The sequence below is a fragment of the Bufo bufo genome, chromosome 6 (assembly GCF_905171765.1).
Source record: "Bufo bufo chromosome 6, aBufBuf1.1, whole genome shotgun sequence".
In the NCBI taxonomy this organism is placed as follows: domain Eukaryota; kingdom Metazoa; phylum Chordata; class Amphibia; order Anura; family Bufonidae; genus Bufo; species Bufo bufo.
The window spans coordinates 98,987,730-99,008,134 of NC_053394.1; positions in this window are offsets into that span (position 1 = coordinate 98,987,730).

Here is a 20,405-nt window from a genome sequence, read left to right on the forward strand (position 1 = left end):
AAAAAAAAAAAAAAACACATCACCCAAAGAACACCATCCCCACAGTGAAACATGGTGGTGGCAGCATCATGCTGTGGGGATGTTTTTCAGCAGCCGGGACTGGGAAACTGGTCAGAGTTGAGGGAAAGATGGATGGTGCTAAATACAGGGATATTCTTGAGCAAAACCTGTACCACTCTGTGCGTGATTTGAGGCTAGGACGGAGGTTCACCTTCCAGCAGGACAATGACCCCAAACACACGGCTAAAGCAACACTTGAGTGGTTTAAGGGAAAACATGTAAATGTGTTGGAATGGCCTAGTCAAAGCCCAGATCTCAATCCAATAGAAAATCTGTGGTCAGATTGCTGTTCACAAGCGCAAACCATCCAACTTTAGGCCTCTTTCACAAAGGGCGAGATTTCCGCGTGGGTATAAATGCGTGAGCTGAACGTATTGCACCCGCACTGAATCCGGACCCATTCATTTCTATGGGGCTGTGCACAATATAGAGCATGCTGTGATTTTCACGCAACGCACAAGTGATGCGTGAAAATCACTTTCACGCATCACTTGTGTTTTTCACGCAATGCATGCCCCATAGAAGTGAATGGGGCTGCGTGAAAATCGCAAGCAAGTGCGGATGCGGTGCGATTTTCACGCATGGTTGATCGGAGACGATCGGGATGGGGACCCGATAATTATTTCCCCTTATAACATGGTTATAAGGGAAAATAGTAGCATTCTTAATACAAAATGCTTAGTAAAATAGGGATGAAGGGGGTTAAAAAAAAATTAAATTTTTTTTTTAACTCACCTTATTCACTTGTTCGCGCAGCCCAGCTTCTCTTCTGTCTTCTTTGATGATCTGTGAGGAAAATGACCTGTGGTGACGGTGAGCTATCCATGGTACAATGACAGAATGCACTTGCGCATTGGGAGGTGCTGACTAACCCCCTTTTCTTTGCAGATTTACAGCGCTGGAGATGTGGCACTCCAGCGAGTCGTGCACTCCTGATTAGCCTGACTGCCCCATAGGCTGATTTTAATTAGTTTCAGTATAAAGCTGTGGCCTGCTGTCACTACATTCATTGGAAGCTGTCTGGCACAAGGAAAGGTATGGAGTGGGCTCAGCATGCATGTTGGTACCTGCATCCTTTGTAAGTAATGGAGGCCATTTTGGCACCAAAGGCAGAGTGGACCCAGCATGCATGTGGATCCAACACTTCCTGAACTTTATGGCGGCCATTATGGCACATAAGTATTATTTAGTGTTAGGACCTGTCTTACAGAGATCGCCTTGACGTACGGCAGACAGGCTCAAATGGTTTTGTACAAAATGTATTTGCCAAGCATCTCACTTTATAAATAAGCTTGCATTCGCACTATAATATTTTTTGTGACTATGGCATTGTTGTACTTTATCTGGTTTGCAGGGTGCTGCTGCATTGTCTTTTTTTCCACATTTTAGAAACTACATCCCTCAAGGTATTCAAAACTGATTTTACAAACTTTGTTAACCCTTTAGGTGTTCCACATGAATTGTGAAAAATAGAAATTAAATTTCAGAATTTCACTTTTTTGGCAGATTTTCCATTTAATCAATTTTATTCCACTAACAAAGCAAGGGTTAACAGCCAAACAAAACTCAATGTTTATTGCACCGATTCTGTACTTTACAGAAACACCCCATATGTGGTCGTAAACTGCTGTACGGGCACACAACATTGCGCAGAAGGAAAGGAACGCCATATGGTTTGGAAAGCAGATTTCACTGGGATAATTTTAAGCTGCCATGTCACATTTGAAGACCCCGATGCACCCCTAGAGTAGAAACTCCACAAAAAAAAATCACCCTCATTTTAGAAACTACACGATTAGGTGGCAGTTTTTTGGTAGTATTTTAGATTACATATGATTTTTGGTTGTTCTATCTTACACTTTTTGTGAGGCAAGATAACAAAAAATAGCTGCTTTGGCACGGTTTATTTTTTGTTATTTACAATGTTCATCTGACAGGTTAGATCATGTGGTATGTTTATAGAGTAGGTTGTTACGGATGCAACAATACCAAATATGTCTAAAAATTTTTTAGTGTCTATATCTTACGTAGCGGCAATTTTTTTTTGCTATGAGATGACTGTTTTATTGGTACTATTTTATGACTTTTTGATCGCTTAGTATTACACTTTTTGTGATGTAAGCTGACAAAAAAAGTTTTTTTTTTAACACAGTTTTTATTTTTTATGGTGTTCACCTGAGGGTTTAGTTCATATATTTTTATACAGCAGGTTCTTACGGACGTGGCGATACCTAATATGTTAACTTTTTTTTATTTATTTAAGTTCTACACAATAACAGCATTTTTGAAACAAAAAAAATATATGTTTTAGTGTCTCCATATTACATAGCAACATAGTACATAAGGCCGAAAAAAGACATTTGTCCATCCAGTTCGGCCTGTTAACCTGCAACCAGAAAGCCTTATTTTTTTTTTATTTTTTGGGCGATTGTCTTAGGTTCTCATTTTTTGCAGGATGAGATGACTGATTGCGTATAAAATTTTTGATCGTTTGGCATTACAGTTTTTGTGATATAAGGTAACAAAAAATTGCTTCTTTTTTTTACAGTTTTTTTTAATGGTTTTCACCTAAGGGGTTAGGACATGTGATATTTTGATAGAGCAGGTTGTTACGGACGCGGTGACACCTAATATGTAAACTTTTTTATTTAAGTTTTACACAATATCATTTTTGAAACAAAAAATAATAATAAAAAATCATGTTTTAGTGTCTCCATAGTCTGAGAGCCATATTTTTGGGGCGATTGTCTTAGGTAAGGTATCAATTTTGCGGGATGAGATGACACTATTGGCACCATTTTGGGGTGCATATGACTTTTTGATCGCTTGCTATTACACTTTTTGTGATGTAAGGTGACCAAAAAAAGGCTTTTTTTTTTTACACCGGTTTTATATATATATATATATATTTTTTTTTACGGTGTTCACCAGACGGGTTAGCTCATGTGATATTTTAATATAGCAGGTTGTTACGGACGTGGCGATACCCAATATGTCTGTTTTTTTAAAATATGTTTAGGTTTTAAACAAATAAAAGCATTTTTGAAACAAAAAAATGATGTTTTGGTGTCCTTATTTTCTGAAAGCCATATCTTTTATTTTTTGGGCGATTGTCTTAGTTTGTGTCTCATTTTTTGCAGGATGAGATGACGGTTTGATTGGTATTATTTTTGGGTACATATGACTTGGTATTACACTTTTTGTGATAAAAGGTAACCAAAAAAATGGCTTTTTTTGTTACGGTGTTGACAAGATGGGGTGGATCATGTGATATTTTTATAGAGCAGGTTGTTATGCACGCGGCGATACCCAATATGTGTTTTTTTTTTTAGTGCAATACACACTGACAGTTTGCCTATGAGACCCAGCCTAGGGGCTAGGCCTCATAGGCCTCCGTACATGCCGGCCCCCAAGGCCTTGGAATGGCTTGGGGCTGCCATGGCAACCATCGGGTCCGCACCACCACAGCGGACCCGATGGCTAAGGAGAGGGAGCGCTGACCGTGGCATATGAGGGGTTAATCAACTGGCATCGGCATTATCACCGATGCTGGTGGATGCAGCAGAGATCCATCGGTCAGTAACAGCCGGATCTGTGCTGCAGATCGCGGCACTGCACATGGGGGTGGGGGGGTAGGAAAAGGACCGCAGGACAAGAATGTTCATCCTGGGGAGCAAACTACCGGCCTTTTAGGACGAGCATTCTCGTTCAAGGTCCTGGAGGGGTTAAGAGTCCTTCAGACATTTTTCCCAGAACAGAAGTTAAACTAACTGGTATATAATTACCTGTGAAGGACCTTGGTCCTTTTTTGAATATGGGCACCACATTTGCCTTGCGCCAATCACTTGGCACTGCACCAGTACCTAGAGAATCTTTAAAAATAATAAACAGGGGCACAGCAATGATTAAACTGAGCTCTTTAAGCACTATTGGGTGTAATCCATCTGGACCCAAAGCCTTGTTCACATTTACATTATTTAACTTATCTTGGACCATATCTACAGTTAGTTCATCCAGTAATATACTCAATTGGCTAACAGCCCCAGCACCACAGATATCAGCTCCTTTCTCTTGTTTTGTATACACACAGTTAAAAAAAAACATTTAGTAACTCTGCCTTTTACTTATCTTCAGTGACTACCCCCCATTACCATTATTTAGGGGACCGACCTACTCGGACCTTGGTTTTTGAGCATTCATATAGTTAAAGAATTTTTGGGGATTTGTTTTGCTCTGTTTTGCCACCTGCTGTTCGTTTTGTATTTTTGCTAATTTTATCTCCTATTTACAGATTTTATTAAGCCCTTTGTAATCTTCAAATGCTACAGCTGACCCCTCAGATTTTTATTTTTTTATAATTTTAGCCGTTTATACTTGTTACCTAAAGGAATAAAAAATTTTGTGCAATTACTTAAAGGGGTTGTCCGAGTTATGAAAAAAAAATAATATAGCACTGAAAATCTGATATATAACTGAGCTAAGCAAGTTTTATGCAAATATATATATATATATATCCTCATTTCCTTGGTTCTTTTCTGGCCCTTTGTTTACATGCAATAAAAACAATCTCTGCCCCTCCCCCTGATCTGCTAAGGGAGTGAATACAAGAGCTGCCCTGAGTGACATGTCTGCCTGCTGGGAGACTCTACAGCATGTTGTATGTGTAGGACTACAAGTCCCAGCTGTATACTGACACTGCTAAGGGAGTGGATACAAGAGCTGCCCTGAGTGCTGGGAGAAAACAGCAACTTGTAAGTGTAGAGCTACAAGTCCCAGCTGTATAATGACACTGCTAATACACACAGGATCTTCCCCCTACCTTCTTGTGCAATGCTCTCTCTAGTATGTCAGCTCCAGTGCCCAGCATGGTCTCCTCACTGCCTGCAGAACTACCCAGTGTGTGCAGCTAAAGGGGGTTAAGAATCCTAGCAGAGAGTAGACGGCAGTGACGGGGGGTGGACATCACAGTGACGTCTTGTTTACAGGCTTGTAAACGACTTTTATCAGAGCAGGGAGAGAAGCTGACATCACAGGTCATGTGACCCTCAGTCAAATCTGAGAAACCAGCCACTGGAGATAAAGTGAGTTAATTGGAAAGCTGTTACATTTGCTTAGCTAGGAACATAGAAAGAACAAAAAAATAACTGATAATCCCTTTAATGTGGATTTAAAGCTCTCCCATTTATCCTCAGTATTAGGCCTCATGCACACGACCGCTGTTGTGTTCCGTTCCGCGATCCGTTTCTGTTTCCGTGTGTCTTACTTTATTTTTGGAGGACCACCAGACATAAAGGAATGTAAAAAAAAGTCTAAGACAGGTTTGCTATGCAAATGATAGGAAAAAAAACGGACGCGGACGACAATCTTGTGTGCCTCCGCGGTTTTTTTGCGGTCCCATTGACTTGAATGGGTCCGCAAACTGTTTTCAGCAAAGATAATAGGAAAGGTTATATTTTTTGGACGGTCTGGAACCACGGATCACGGACGCGGATGGCAAACGGTGCAGTAGGCGAGTTTTCAACGGACCCATTGAAAATCAATGGGTCCGCAGAAAATCCAGAAAAACGGCGCAATGGACACAGAATAAAACAACGGTCATGTGCATGAGGCCTTATGTGAAAGTAGCTGCTCTCAGTCTTTGCCCTGGAAGGCTGCCCTCAATCCCGGGAAATTAGCCATTTTAAAATTCTGTGTCTTTGCTCTGCCTGACAGTTTGCTTGTTATAGTTTAGGGAGAATATAATTATAGACTATTGTGTTCTGATCAATCACATAGAATTCAGATTAACAAAACATTGAACTTAAAGAGGACCTTTCATGGGTCCAGACATTATAAACTATCAGAATACGTAGGGCATAGTGCAGGGATCTAACTGCACTTAGTATTTTTTCTGGGCGCCGCTTCGTTCGCACGCTGTGGCCCCGTTGTATTCTCCCGCCTGGTATAATTTTAGCATTGGAGCAATGAGGAGGAGACTGAGTCTCCATGGGTGTCTCCCTCTCCCTGTCCAATCGCAGCAGAGAGAGTCACAGCCAGGGAGAAAAATAAATAAAAATCACCTTCTCCCTGGCTGTGACGCTCTCCGCTGCGATTGGACAGCGCTACAGCCAGGGAGAGGGCGACGCCCATGGAGAAAGACTCAGCAAAAACGGAATGGATACGGAAGACATACGGATGCATTTCCGTATGTGTTCCTTTTTTTGCGGACCCATTGACTTAAATGGAGCCAAGCACTGTGATTTGCGGGCAAGAATAGGACATATTCTATCTTTTCACGGTACGGAAATACTGAAATGGAATGCACACGGAGACACCAGTTTTTTATGCTGAACCATTGAAATGAATGGTTCAGTATAAATACCACATACTGAACTCAAAAAACGGCCAGTATACTGAACGCAAAATACTGTCGTGTGCATGAGCCCTTATAGTAATAAAACAATCTAAATTTGTCAACTTTAAAATTGAAAAGAGGAAAAGGCTTGAAAGATTTAATGTTCCACAAATAGAAAAAATAATTTGGGACATGTGGTCAAGCGCCTGTTACATGCAGGACTTTCTCCCTCCCCCCTCTTTAAAATAACTGATCTCTGACAGAAATTACTCAAATGGCTGCCAAATGTGCATAACTAATGCACTGGATCTCTTTTTTTCTTCAGTTTACGGTTCTTCTGATAAGATATGGCGGATAACAATGCAAAAATTACGGTGATGTTAACTCACCCTAAGGGTACGTTCACACTAGCGTTTTTCTTTTCCGGTATTGAGTTCCAACACAGGGGCTCAATAATGGAAAAAAATGATCAGTTTTATCCTAATGCATTCTGAATGGAGAGCATTCCGTTCAGGATGCATCAGTTCAGTCCCTCTTAAGTTTTTTGGCCGGAGAAAATACTGCAGCATGCAGTTTTCTCTCCGGCCAAAAATCCTCAACTCTTGCCGGAATTAAATTTCCATTGAAATGTATTAATGCCGGATCCGTTACCAAGTGTTCCGGAAAACCGGATCCAGTTTCCCGATCTGCGCATGCGCAGACCTTTAAAAATGAGAAAAAAATAAATACCGGATCAGTTTTCCAGATGACAATCAGAAAGAAGGATCTTTGTATTGCAATGCATTTGTCAGACGGATCCGCATCCGGATCTGTCTCACAAATACATCCGTTTGCGTCCGGATTGCCGATGACGGAACTGCCTGCCGGAATCCTTTGCCGCAAGTGTGAAAGTACCCTAAGCCAGTTTCCCTTTACACCAGGTTTTGATAAACCTCCCATAGATTCGATTTTTAGTCACATTTCTTTTTAACTTCAGTAGTCACATTACCAACCCAAATTCTACAAAAGTGTACAAATACAATAGGAGGGCTACATCATATTACCCACCTGGGTGGCAATCACAAACCTAGTTCATTACCAGATGTTTACTTCTGTTTTGTGAAGGGAAAGTACTTCCCACAGAGGCTATAAAAACCTTTCAAACCTTACAGTTTACACTAGTCACTAAATAATTTGGCAAACTAAGGCATCAAGCATTTGAAAAGCATCTGGTAACAAAGACTTAGAAAAACACAGCTTTATTACATGGTTAATCTGGTCTCCGGCGCAGTATGCCATTTTTATATTTATGGCTATGACTGCTGCAAAGATTTAATGCTAGTCATTAACAGAAGTAAACAGTAATGGGAAATAAGACTCAGCTGGGTCAATTATCCATGTTTCATTTCATCTGGTGTCATGGAAATTAAACAGCATCTTGACAACGACTGACTTACTATTATTTCAACTTTTTTAGCCATTTGTGTGTATTGTATTAGCCCAAAAAAAAAAAATATATATATATATATATATATATATATATATATATATATATATATATATATATTTAAGCTCACTGTGTTCCCATCAACTACTGATCAACTCATACGAACAATGCAGGGAGGAAAATACCAAGTTCACTATACCTACTTCACATTTTCTTAAATGGAATAGGTCACTTAACTTTTTCTACTGCCTAATGCCCATAAGACGCACCTAGCTTTTAAACAAGGAAAATAAGAAAAATATATATTTTTCATTAGACCTCAGATCAGACCCCCAATATTAACCCCTTGGATACCAGAGGTTTTTTTGCTTTCATTTAAAAGGGTTTCTACCACCACACTTTCACCTATTTAGCTGTCAGACACTAACGATCTGCTAGTGTCTGCTCTACCTAACCATGCTATTGTAATCCCTTTCTGTGCAGCGGTTACCCTAAAAAACGTAGTTTTATAGGTATGCTAATGAGCCTCTAGGTGCTATGGGGGCGTCTTTTCAGCACCTAGAGGCTCCGTCCACTCACTATTTCCGCCGCCCAGCGCACTCCAGCCCGCACCTCTCCTCTAGATTGACAGCCCACTGCGCAGGGAGACAGTCACTGCGCCGAATACAGAAGCACACAGCGCAGGCGCGAGAATTCGGCCGAGATGCAGAGAAGTAGTCTGTCAATCTAGAGTAGAGGGGCGGGCTGGAGCGCGCTGGGCGGCAGAAATGGTGAGTGGACGGAGCCTCTAGGTGCTGAAAAGACGCCCCCATAGCACCTAGAGGCTCATTTGCATACCAATAAAACTAAGTTTTTTAGGGTAACCGCTGCACAGAAAGGGATTACAATAGCATGGTTAGGTAGAGCAGACACTAGCAGATCGCTAGTGTCTGACAGCTAAATAGGTGAAAATGTGGTGGTAGAAACCCTTTAACGGCCTGATTGGCAGAAGCATTGATCTGGGCAGTTTAACTCCTTAGATGCTGTAGTCAATAGCGACCGTGGCATCCGAGTGGTTTAGGGGAATGTGGCTCCCTCTGTCTCCCATTGGCACCATGCAAATGAGATTGCGGGTGCAGATATCTTCACAAGGCAGCCTGGGGCCTAATGAAGGCTCCAGGCCTGCCTTTCTAGTGCAGCCTACCTGTGAATGTCAGTAAAGCATTGACAGTATAATACACTGTACTGCATAACAGAAGTGATCAATAAAATCACCTGTTAAAGTAAAATGATTAAAAAAAGGAAGAATTGCTGTTTTTTGCTTATTTGCCAACTAAAAAACCCAGAATAAAGAAAAAGCAGTCCAAAAGTTAAATGCCCCAAAATTATATCAACAAAATAATTTCCTCATAGATTCCTCGTCCATTCATAGAATGGAATGCAGCGATGCAAAAAATATATATATTTAAAAGATTTTTATTTTGCAAAAGTATTAAAACAAAGAAACTAAATATTTTTGGTGGAAGTGGAAGTATAGCTGTGCCCCCTAATAAAGAGTTAATAAAAAGGTAATCAGTAAGTTATGTGCACCCCAAAATGACGCTATTAAAAAACACAATTTCTCCCACAAAAAAAAAAGCCCTCATGTGATAGTCAGAAAAATGCTAAGGCCCAAAACAGGCTGGTCACTAAAGGGTTAAAATAGTGAAAGAAGATGAAAAGTAACAGCGTTAATTACTCTTAGCGGTAATTGGATTTTCCAATAGCCTCCACAACAGCACTTACAGGAGGGTGTCCCTGCCTCCCCAGGACAGGAAACAACATAAAAGCTCAAGTTTAAAAGGCCCCCTTCCTTTACCCGCTTCAGTTAATGACATAGGACTCATTAGTAATGCATCACATAATTATGTCTCAGAAAAAAAGAAATGGATTGGGAAACTCCAGTGTCGTTGTGGAGGCTATTCAGGGCTGGTGCAAGGATTTTTGCCACCCTAGGCAAAAGCTAATTTTGCCGCTCCCTTGACTCCGCCCACTGACCACACCCCTTTTCCAGCCACCTATGGCATGCAACATTTAACTATGGTCATGTACCCTGAGCCAGTCTGACTATGGTCATGTATATATAATATCCAGCCATTGTCTGCCACCTAGTACCATCCCAGTGATGCCAATCACTCTGCGCTGTTCAGCAGGTTGGCACACCAAACACGAGCAGTGCCACCTATTCACTGCCAGGCGCCATTCAGCCACTGTCTGAAATCCTGTGCCACCAGGGCAACATAAAACAGTATGCTGCCTTGTGCCCTCTGCCAGTCTGGCACTGTCCTGCACCCTGTACCATTCATAGCCCTTTAGACAGTCTGTGCCACCTATTAGGCTCCATGTGCCACTGCTGGGCACCCTGTGCCAGTCAGAATCTATGGCCCCTAGTCAAGCAGCAGGTGTGCCCTGACCCCTGTACACAAGTGTGTGCCACCCTGCTGCCAGTCACTGTCCTGCAGCCTCTGACACCCTAGTGCAGGTTGTCAGAGTGCGGTTGCCAGGGGTGCTCACCAGGTTCTGCTCCTCGCTGTGCTCCAGGTCCACATTGCCTTGGCTCTTGCCAAGATCATGAGTCTTTGGCGTGTGATCCCGCGAGACCCACCTCTGGAGGTCACTGGTCTCGCGGGATTGCGCGCCAGAAGTCAGGGCCGATGCAAGGATTTTTGTCAACAGAAGCAAATGTACATTCCCCCCCCCCCCCCCATCATTTCACATTTCTGCCCCTCATGATTTAATGTCCATTTCTTGCCACCCCCAGCATTTCACATTTCTGCCCCTCATGATTCATGTCCATTTCTTGCCCCCCCATGTGCTAATATCATAATGCCATCCTCTCCCCCTGCCCCCTAATGTGCCAGTATCAAGTGCCTCTCTCCTCCCCCCTCCATGTGCCAGTATCATGGCGCTAATAGCCTCCTTCCTCCCCCGTGGCAGTAAAGTAACAGTCTGGTATTTAAAAAAAAAAAAACAAAAACAAAAAAAAACACTTTCAGAAAAGTTTCTCCTGGGACTCAAACTCACAACCTTTCACATCAGAGGAAAGGCATTTACCCTCACAGCTATGAAAGCTGTATTACCACTTGCTTAAAAAAAAAAAAAAAAATATATATATATATATATATATATATATATATATATATATATATATATATATATATATATATATATATATATATATATATATATATATATATATATATATATATATATATATTTTTTTTTTTAAGCAACTGGTAATGCAGCTTTCATAGCTGTGAGGGTAAATGCCTTGCCTCTGATGTGAAAGGTCGTGAGTTCGAATCCCAGGAGAAACTTTTCTGAAAGAAAGCCTAAATGAGATTTAGATACACCAGGGTTTCGTAGCTGTGTGTCAGCTGCGTGCCGCTCTCTCTGCCCGAAGTGAACAAACTCATGCTCGCACTCATCGGAGCGCATCCGGCCGGCAAGTTCAGGAACAGAAGGAGATGATGTCAGATGGATGACAAGTAGGGGGCGGGGAGCAGAGTGCGCTCTACGCAGTTGCCTACTCTGCTTATGGGTGGCGCCGGCCCTGTGTGTCCAATAACTGGTAAGAGTAATTAACCCCTTTTCCACAACGGCACTCACAGGAGTAACAGATAAAAAAAAACTATTTTTTGGGTGATAATAAGTAGATAAATCATAATTCTGGAGCATATCAAATTTGTAATGTCTGAAAAAGGTACTAGGGTTTGCCCTAGTGGCTGCCCTGCATATTTGATCCACAGATGCTTATTCTGCCCATGAGGCAGAAACTGCCATTGTAGAATGTGCTTTTATCCCTCAAGGGAGAGTCAAGCCCTTCTGAATGTAGCATAATTCAATGGCATTTCTTATCCATCTTGAGATGGTACTCTTGCTTGCTGCAGATCCTTTATGATGACCCTGGTACTGCAGAAGATGGTCAGAGTTTCTTTATTCTTTGGTGACATCTAAGTAAGTTAGTATGCATCGTCTTACATCCAGATTATGATATTTTGTATCTATTTCTGAGGATGGATTTGGACAGTAGGAAGGTAGGGATACCTCCTGCTGACGATGGAATCTGGAAACAACTTTTGGCAGAAACATCGGAGTATGCCTGAGAATAATGCTGTCGTCTAAGGGTACTTTCACACTAGCATTTTTGTTTTCCGGTATTGAGTTCCGTCACAGGAGCTCAATACCAGAAAAAAACGGATCAGTTTTATCCAAATGCATTCTGAATGGAGAGCATTCCGTTCAGGATGCATCAGTCGAGTCCATCTTATGTTTTTTGGACGGACAAAATACTGTAGCATGCCACTTGCCGGATCCGGCATTTAGTGTTCCGGCAAAATGGATCCAGAGAGACGGATCCAATATTTCAATGAATTTTTTAGACGGATCCGTCTGACAAATGCCATCAGTTTGCATCCGGATTGCCGGGGACGGAACTGCCTTCGGGAATCCTCTGCCACAAGTGTGAAAGTACCCCAAGACAGTGAAGTAAGGTGGTCAGCAGGAAAAGGCTTGGATTTCCCCAACTCTTCTAGCCGATGTACTTGCCAATAAAAAGGTGGTCTTAAACGTCAGAAGTATTAGCAGAATATCCAGTAAGGGTTCAAAGGGCGCAGCAGTCAGAACATCAAGTACCAGGTTCAAATCCCAAGGAGGTATGTTGGAATGGACGAATAGACATAGTCTTGTTGCCCCTTTTAGGAACCGCTGTATTAGTGATAGATCCGTGAGTTTTGTTTCTAGAAAATTACTTATGCTGAAACTTGCATTTTAAGGGTGCCTGGTCTGAGTCCTTTATCTAGACCTGCTTGTAGTTATTCCAGTATTAGGCTACATGTACACAAACGTTGTTTGTTTCCGTGTCCGTTCAGTTTTTTTGCGGATAGGATGCGGACCCATTCATTTTAATGGGTCAGCAAAAAAATGTGGACAGCACACCGTGCTATTTCCGCATCAGTATGTCCGTAGCCCCGTAAAAAAAAATAGAACGTCCTATTCTTGTCTGTTTTAGGCATTGTTATAATGCATCCGCAAAAAAAAAAAAAAAAAGGATCGCATATGGATGTCATCTGTTTTGTTTTTTTGTGGATCTGCAATTTGCGGACCGCAAAACAAATGCGGTCGTGTGCATGACGCATCTGGATAGTGACACCATCTACATTGACCAAAAATATAAACGCAACACTTTCGGTTTTGCTCCGATTTTGCATGAGCTGAACTCAAAGATCTGAAACGTTTTCTACATACACAAAAGACCCATTATTCTCAAATATTGTTCACAACCTGTCTAAATCTGTGCTAGTGAGCACTTCTCCTTTGCCGAGATAATCCATCCCACCTCACAGGTGTGGCATATCAAGGTGCTGATTAGACAGCATTAATATTGCACAGGTGTGCCTTAGACTACCCACAATAAAAGACCACTCTGAAATGTGCACAGATTTGCCTTACTGGGGGGATGCTTTCAGCTTCCAGGAATTGTGTACAGATCCTTGCAATATGGGGCCGTGCACCATCATGCTGCAACATAAGGCGACGGTCGTAGATGAATGGCACAACAATGGGCCTCAGGATCTCGTCACTATCTCTGTGCATTCAAAATGCCATCAATAAAATGCACCTGTGTTCGTTGTCCATAACATACAGCTGCCCATACCATCATGGGCCACTCGATCCACAACATTGACGTCAGCAAACCGCTCACCCACACACGCTGTCTGCCATCTGCCCAAAACAGTGAAAACCGGGGCTCATCCGTGAACAGAACGCCTCTCCAACATGCCAGATGCCATTAAATGTGAGCATTTACCCACTCAAGCCGGTTACGAAGACGAACTGCAGTGAGGTCCAGACCCCAATGAGGATGACGAGCATGCAGATGAGCTTCCCTGAGACTGTTTCTGCAGAAATTCTTTGGTTATGCAAACCAATTGTTGCTGCAGCTGTCCGGGTGGCTGGTCTCAGACGATCATGCTGGATGTGGAGGTCCTGGGCTGGTGTGGTTACACGTGGTCTGCGGTTGTGAGGCCGTTCGGATGTACTGCCAAATTCTCTGAGACGCCTTTGGAGATGGCTTATGGTACAGAAATAAACATTCATTGCACGGGCAACAGCTCTGGTAGACATTCCTGCAGTCAGCATGCCAATTGCACACTCCCTCAAACATTGCAACATCTGTGGCATTGTGCTGTGTGATCAAACTGCACATTTCAGAGTGTCCTTTTATTGTGGGCAGTCTAAGGCACACCTGTGAAATATTCATGCTGTCTAATCAGCACCTTGATATGCCACACCTGTGAGGTGGGATGGATTATCTCAGCAAAGGAGAAGTGTTCACTAACAGATTTATGAACAATATTTGAGAGTGATGGGTCGTTTGTGTATGTAGAAAATGTTTTAGATCTTTGAGTTCAGCTCATGCAAAATGGGAGCAAAACCGAAAGTGTTGCATTTATAGTTTTGGTTAGTGTATTTCCTGCAAATTTTAAGAAGGCTTTCCATGTTCTTGTATAAATCTTGCAAGTTGTGTCCTTTTTAGACCCCTTTCACAAGGGCGAGAATTCCGCGCGGGTGCAATGCGTGATGTGGACGCATTGCACCTCCACTGAATCCGGACCCATTCACTTCAATGGGGCTGTGCAGATGAGCTGTGATTTTCACGCATCACTTGTGCGTTGCGTGAAAATCGCAGCAGGTTCTATTTTCTGCATTTTTCACGCAACGCAGGCCCCATAGAAATGAATGGGGATGCGGCATCCGCAAGCAAGTGCAGATGCAATGCGATTTTCACGCATGGTTGCTAGGAGATAATGTTAGAAAATTGATAAGTAAATTTACTGTATTATTTTACCTTATAACATGCTTATAAAAGGAAAAGAATAGAATTCTTAATAGAGAATGCTTACTAAAATGTTGCTTGAGGGGTTAAAAAAAAAAATAATTAACTCACCCCATCCACTTGATCGCGCAGCCGGCATAGTCCTCTTTCTTCTTCTTTGAGGACCTGCAAAAAGACCTTTGATAACATAATCGCGCTCACCACGCGGTGAGCACTGACGTCAGCGCAGGTCCTGCTGAATGAAGATAGAAAATCAAAAAGGTCCTTTTGCAGGTCCTCAAAGAAGAAGAAAGACGACAATGCCGGCTGTGCGATCAAGTGGATGAGGAGAGTTATTTTAATTTTATTTTTTAACCCCTCAAGCAACATTTTAGTAAGCATTCTGTATTAAGAATGCTATTATTTTCCCTTATAACCATGTTATAAGGGAAAATAACATCTACACAACACCGAACCCAAACCCGAACTTCAGTGAAGAAGTTTGGGCCTGGGTACCACATTCAGTTTATCACACGCGTGCAAAACGCATTGCACCCGCGCGATAAAAACTGAACAACGCAATCGCAGTCAAAACTGACTGAAATTGAGTGCCTACTCGCATGATTTTCCCTGAACACACCTGCATCACATCTGGCCTCATCTGAGACGCCCGTGTGAAGGGGGCCTTACTGAACATAAGGGTGGATATTACAGGATTTGACAGACCCTTCTGTTTCAACATAACTTGTTCAGTCTCCAAGCTTAGACACACGTCGATGAAATACTGGACCCTGATGCAATAGGCCTGGATATGATGGGAGAATCCAGAATTCCCCCCGCTGCAAGGTCGAAAAGGAGGGGAAACCAGGATCTTTACGGCCAAAAATATGCTATCAGAATCATCTGCACCTTTTCCTCTATCGCCTTTATCAGCACTCTCGGTATTAAACTGAAGGGTGGAAATGCATAAAGGAGGCCCTCTGGCCATGGGACGGAGAGAGCGTCAACAAACAATGGTTGATCCTTTAGGCCCCATGCACGACTAGAGAAAAAAAAAAAGTCTGTTAAAAATGGACACACTGTCAGTTTTGCATGGCCATTTTGCATCAGTGTGTGCATCCATTTTCTGGCCATGTGTCAGTTTTTAATTCGTTTAGCATCAGTTTTTCAGGTCCGTTAAAAACGGACATGATGAATGGATGGATTTGAATGGCAGTTATTTCTAGACCCAACCTTCTGAGAACACCCACAGGATGGTAGGCCCCCAACTAAATATATGTCCCCCACAGTGTATATTTTTTTTTATAATGCCCCCAATGTAGGGCCCCATCTTAAATAATTTCCCCCAGTTTTTTATTTTTAGGGCTCCCAGCTTTATAATGCCCCCCATGGTTTATATAGTGCCCCACTAGAGTCCCACAGCAAAAAAACAAACAAAAAAAAACCCTCACCTTATCGCCTTGCTCGTGCTGCAGCAGTCTCTTCTCTCTTCACAGAACGGGACCTGCCGAAGGTGCGCAATGACATCACTGTGCGCTCCCACGTGGTTAGGTCACCACGCAGATCACAGGTCCTTCTCAATGAAGAGAGAAGAGACTACCGCTTTGCGAGCAAGTGGATGAGATGAGGGTTTGTTTAACCCCTAAATGGCCCGTGTACCCGTTTTTAATGGCCGTTAGACGGGTTCACTCCTGTCAATCGGTCGTTAAAAAACAGTCCCATTGATTTCATTGGGGTCCGTCCGGCCGTGAAAACAGCCAAAAATAGGACATGTCCTATTTTTGGACGGACGCTATTCACTGGCCTATAAAAGAACGGCCATGTGAATAGCCCCATAGACTTTTACTGGTGCTAAAAATGGCGTGTCGTGTGCATGTAGCCTAAAAGAGGGAGCAGAATTTTTCAAATTATTTCTTTGATTCGCAAACAGGTCTATGATCGGGGTACCACATATTTTTTTTTTATATCTGATCGAACATATCGGGGTCTAGTGATCATTCTTCCTCTTTCAAATTTTCTCTGCTGAGATAGTCCGTTAATATGTTTCCTTGCCTTTGAGATGGACGGCCGTTAAAGAATTCAGGTTCTTTTCTGCCCAGCAAAAAATCTTCCCCAACAGATTTCGCAGAGCTCTTCTTTTTGTTCCTCCTTGCCGGTTTAAATAGGCCACCGCGGTGGAGTTGTCGGACAGAATTTTTACATGTTGGGATATTACAGTTGACTGATCTTTGGTGTGGCCACCCCACCCGCGACTGCTGGTGTCGGTAGTAATAACGACCTGATTAGTGGGTCGCCAAAATACTCCTGACTGAAGATTTTTTCTTATTTTCCACCACAGGAGAGACTGCTTTACATTTAAATAAACTTCTATTCTCTTGTCTAGAGTATTCCGACTTACATCCCAGTTCTTAAGGAGTAATGACTGTAGTGGCCTTGTGTGGTGTTGGGCCCACCGCACCGCTGGAATTGTGGACATCAAATGGCCTAAAAGTGTCATGATGTCTCTGATTGATACTGTTCTGGACTCCCAAAACAGAGAGACCTTTTGAGATAGAGAAATCTGTTTTTTAGAAGGAGAAAAGACATAGATTGTGAGAGCCTAACCTGACCCCCAAAAATATTTTCTCTCTGTTGGGAACTAGGTCTGACTTTTCTTAGTTTATTAACCAGCAACTTCTGTTGAATCATCTGTAGATTTAACTGGAGAATTTGGAGGGAGAAGATACCTTGAAGGTGAAAGTAACTTGTCACTTCGGCCATGATCTTTGAAAAAATGTTGGGGGCTGAGGACAACCCGAAGGGAAGGGCCTGAAACTGAAACTTCTCTCCTTCAGAAATATCGCTAGTCTGAGAATTTCGGATAGCTTTTGTGAATGGGGACATGGAAATATGCATTGGAAAGGTCCTAAGTCAGGAGATTTACTGTTGACCTGATGGTCTCCATTTTGAACTTTTTGTAGGCTGTGCTCTTGTTCAACCTTTTCAGATTCATTATTACCCTGTAAGTTTTTTGGTTTTTCAGAATAAAAAAAAATAGGAGAATAAAACCACGTTCCCTCCTGATCTTTTGGTACCAGGATTATGACTTGTTTTTGTAGCATCAACAATATCTCAGATTCCAGAGCCTGCTGCTTTTCTAGTCGACTAAAAGGCTTGTTGCTGATGTAGAAACCTTGGTTGAGGAGTAGCGAACGCTAGTTTGTAACATTTGCTTATGGTATTTCTTACCCAAGGCGAGGTAGAAATGTTTTCCTAGGCCGAGGCAAATCCTTTTAATCTGCCTCTTACCTGAAATTTGGCATCATTGTGAAGACTTTGCAGTGGTTTCTGGGGTGAACAAAAACCCTTTCCCCTTTTCTCTTTAGGATTGCCATCTTCCAGAGCAGTCTTTCCTCCTCTGATCTGGTCCTTTTTTGGCCTCAAAAGGACAGTCTCTGTTGGAAAAATTTAGAGTCTGAAGGAAAGCCTTTTTTCCTGTCTGATGCCTTTTCCAAAATGTAGTCTCGGGCTGAATCAAAAAACATATCTCCCTTACACCGAATGGAGCATAGACGACTCTTCGAGCTGCCATCCCCAGACCAGAATCTGAGCCATATAGCTCTTTGTGTGGCATTTGATTAGGCCGCGGATCTAGCCGAGAGCCTTACTAGATCCGCCGAGGCATCCGACAAAAATAAATAAATTTGAGGCCTGCTTCAAAATAGGTATACAGGCTAGAATATCTTCTCTGGGGGTGCCTGCCGCCAGGTGTTCCTTCAATTGGATTAACCAGACCGATTATGATCTGGAGGTACAGGTAGCCGCTATACTAGGCTTCAGCATAGCCGCGTTTGACCCCATGCCTGCTTGAGAAGACCATTACATTTCTTATCCATCAGATCTTTTAAGAGGCCCATATCTTAAAAAAGGCAAGGAGATCTTTTTTGATATGCGGGGCAACCGGGGCGTCGATTTTGGGAACCTTATTCCACGAGGATGAGTCTGATTCAACAAAAGGGGTATTTTCTTTTAAAGGCATTCGGAATTGTATTTTGTTTTTCTGGATCCTTCTATTCTTTAGCGATCAACATTTTAATGTTATTATGGGCGGGGAAGACTTTCTTTTCTTTTCACCCAATCCTTGAAACATTTTATCCGGAACTGATTGAGATTCCTTTACATCCTCAATCTTCATAGTAGCTCTTATTGTTTTTAATAATTTTTCCATATCTTCAGGAATACAGAAAGGCTTCCCAGATTCGTCCTCAGAAGATTCGGAATCTGCCTGTGAGAATATTTCACCCTCATTAGAGTCTGGATAACATGAGAATTCAGATATCTGTGAGGTTGATGGTTAGGGGGAACCTAATGGCAATCTTGCATCTATCACCGCATATACTTCTTCCGTGATCATATTTCTTATGGATTCTAGGAAGGATTGGGATTCTTCAGTCACTACCACTATTGTCTGTACACCTGGGACAAAGCACTTTTTTAGACTTGGGCTACTTTCACACTAGCGCTTCGTCCCAATTGACTATAATGGGGTGGGGGCGGAATTCCCGGCGAGAGGATGCCGGAATAAATGCCAGACATTGCACGTTTTCTCCATGCCGAATCTCCGCTAGAGGTTTTTATGGTGCTGGCCTCCCTGCCCTATAAAGCAAGATACATTTTTGGGGTGAAGTAGCAACTAAGAAGTTTAAATTAAAAGGTCAGCACCAACACCAGTGGGGGGAAAATACAACTGTGCTCCCCTTCCCCCAATAAAGGTAACATGTATGGCACAACTGTTAGGAGAAGGCTTACCAGGCTCTGGGCGGCAGAAGGATCCACAGGTTTGCGGGACATGTCAGGAGCTTCCATGGGAGCGGACATACTGCACGAGCAGGACGCAGTTTGCTGCGCTCCATGCTCCCGACATTCCTCCCGACTCTGCAGGAGCGGCTTCCACACGATCCCGAGGACAGGAAACAACTGAAGCGGGTAAAGGGAGGAGGCCTTTTAAACTTGAGCTTCTACGTTGTTTCCTGTCCTGGGGACAACCTCCTGCGAGTGCTGTTGTGGAGGCGCCGGGGAAAAAAAATATTTGAAAATATATTTAAACTGTCACTTTTTATTTGTGTGTAATGTATAGGGGCAGTGATACTGACCATTTTTATAATATACTTTTATTACTGAAATCATAAATTTTCTATTAGAAAAATAGCTCTAAAGTGGCCCATTTTGAGCCTTGTCAATGCTCCTGTCTTCTGTTTACATAACAGTGGAGTCTTGCTCAACGTTGACTGTGTTATGTAAACAGAAGACAGAGGAGCATTGCCAAGGCTCAAAATGGGCCACTTTAGAGCTATTTTTCTAATAGAAAATGTATGATTTCAGTGATAAAAGTATATTACAAAAATGGTCAGTATCACTGCCCCTATACAAGAAAATGATAATGGTCATAAAATGGCACTGCATGTGATTTACAAATGAAAGATTATTATTATTTTTTTTATTTAAAAAAAATTCTACTTTCTATCCTGTGAATAAATGATAAATGTAATTAATGGGAAACCCCCATTAAAGGCTATGTACACCTTCGGGGGAATTTCTTTCATTATTGCATTTTACTCATTTTGGGCTAAGGCTACATGCACACGACCGTATGTGTTTTGCAGTCCGCAAAAAAACTAAAACGGATGACATTCGTATGCCATCCGTTTTTTGTTTTATTTGCGGCTCCATTGTAACAATGCCTAAAAACGGACAAGAATAGGACACGTTCT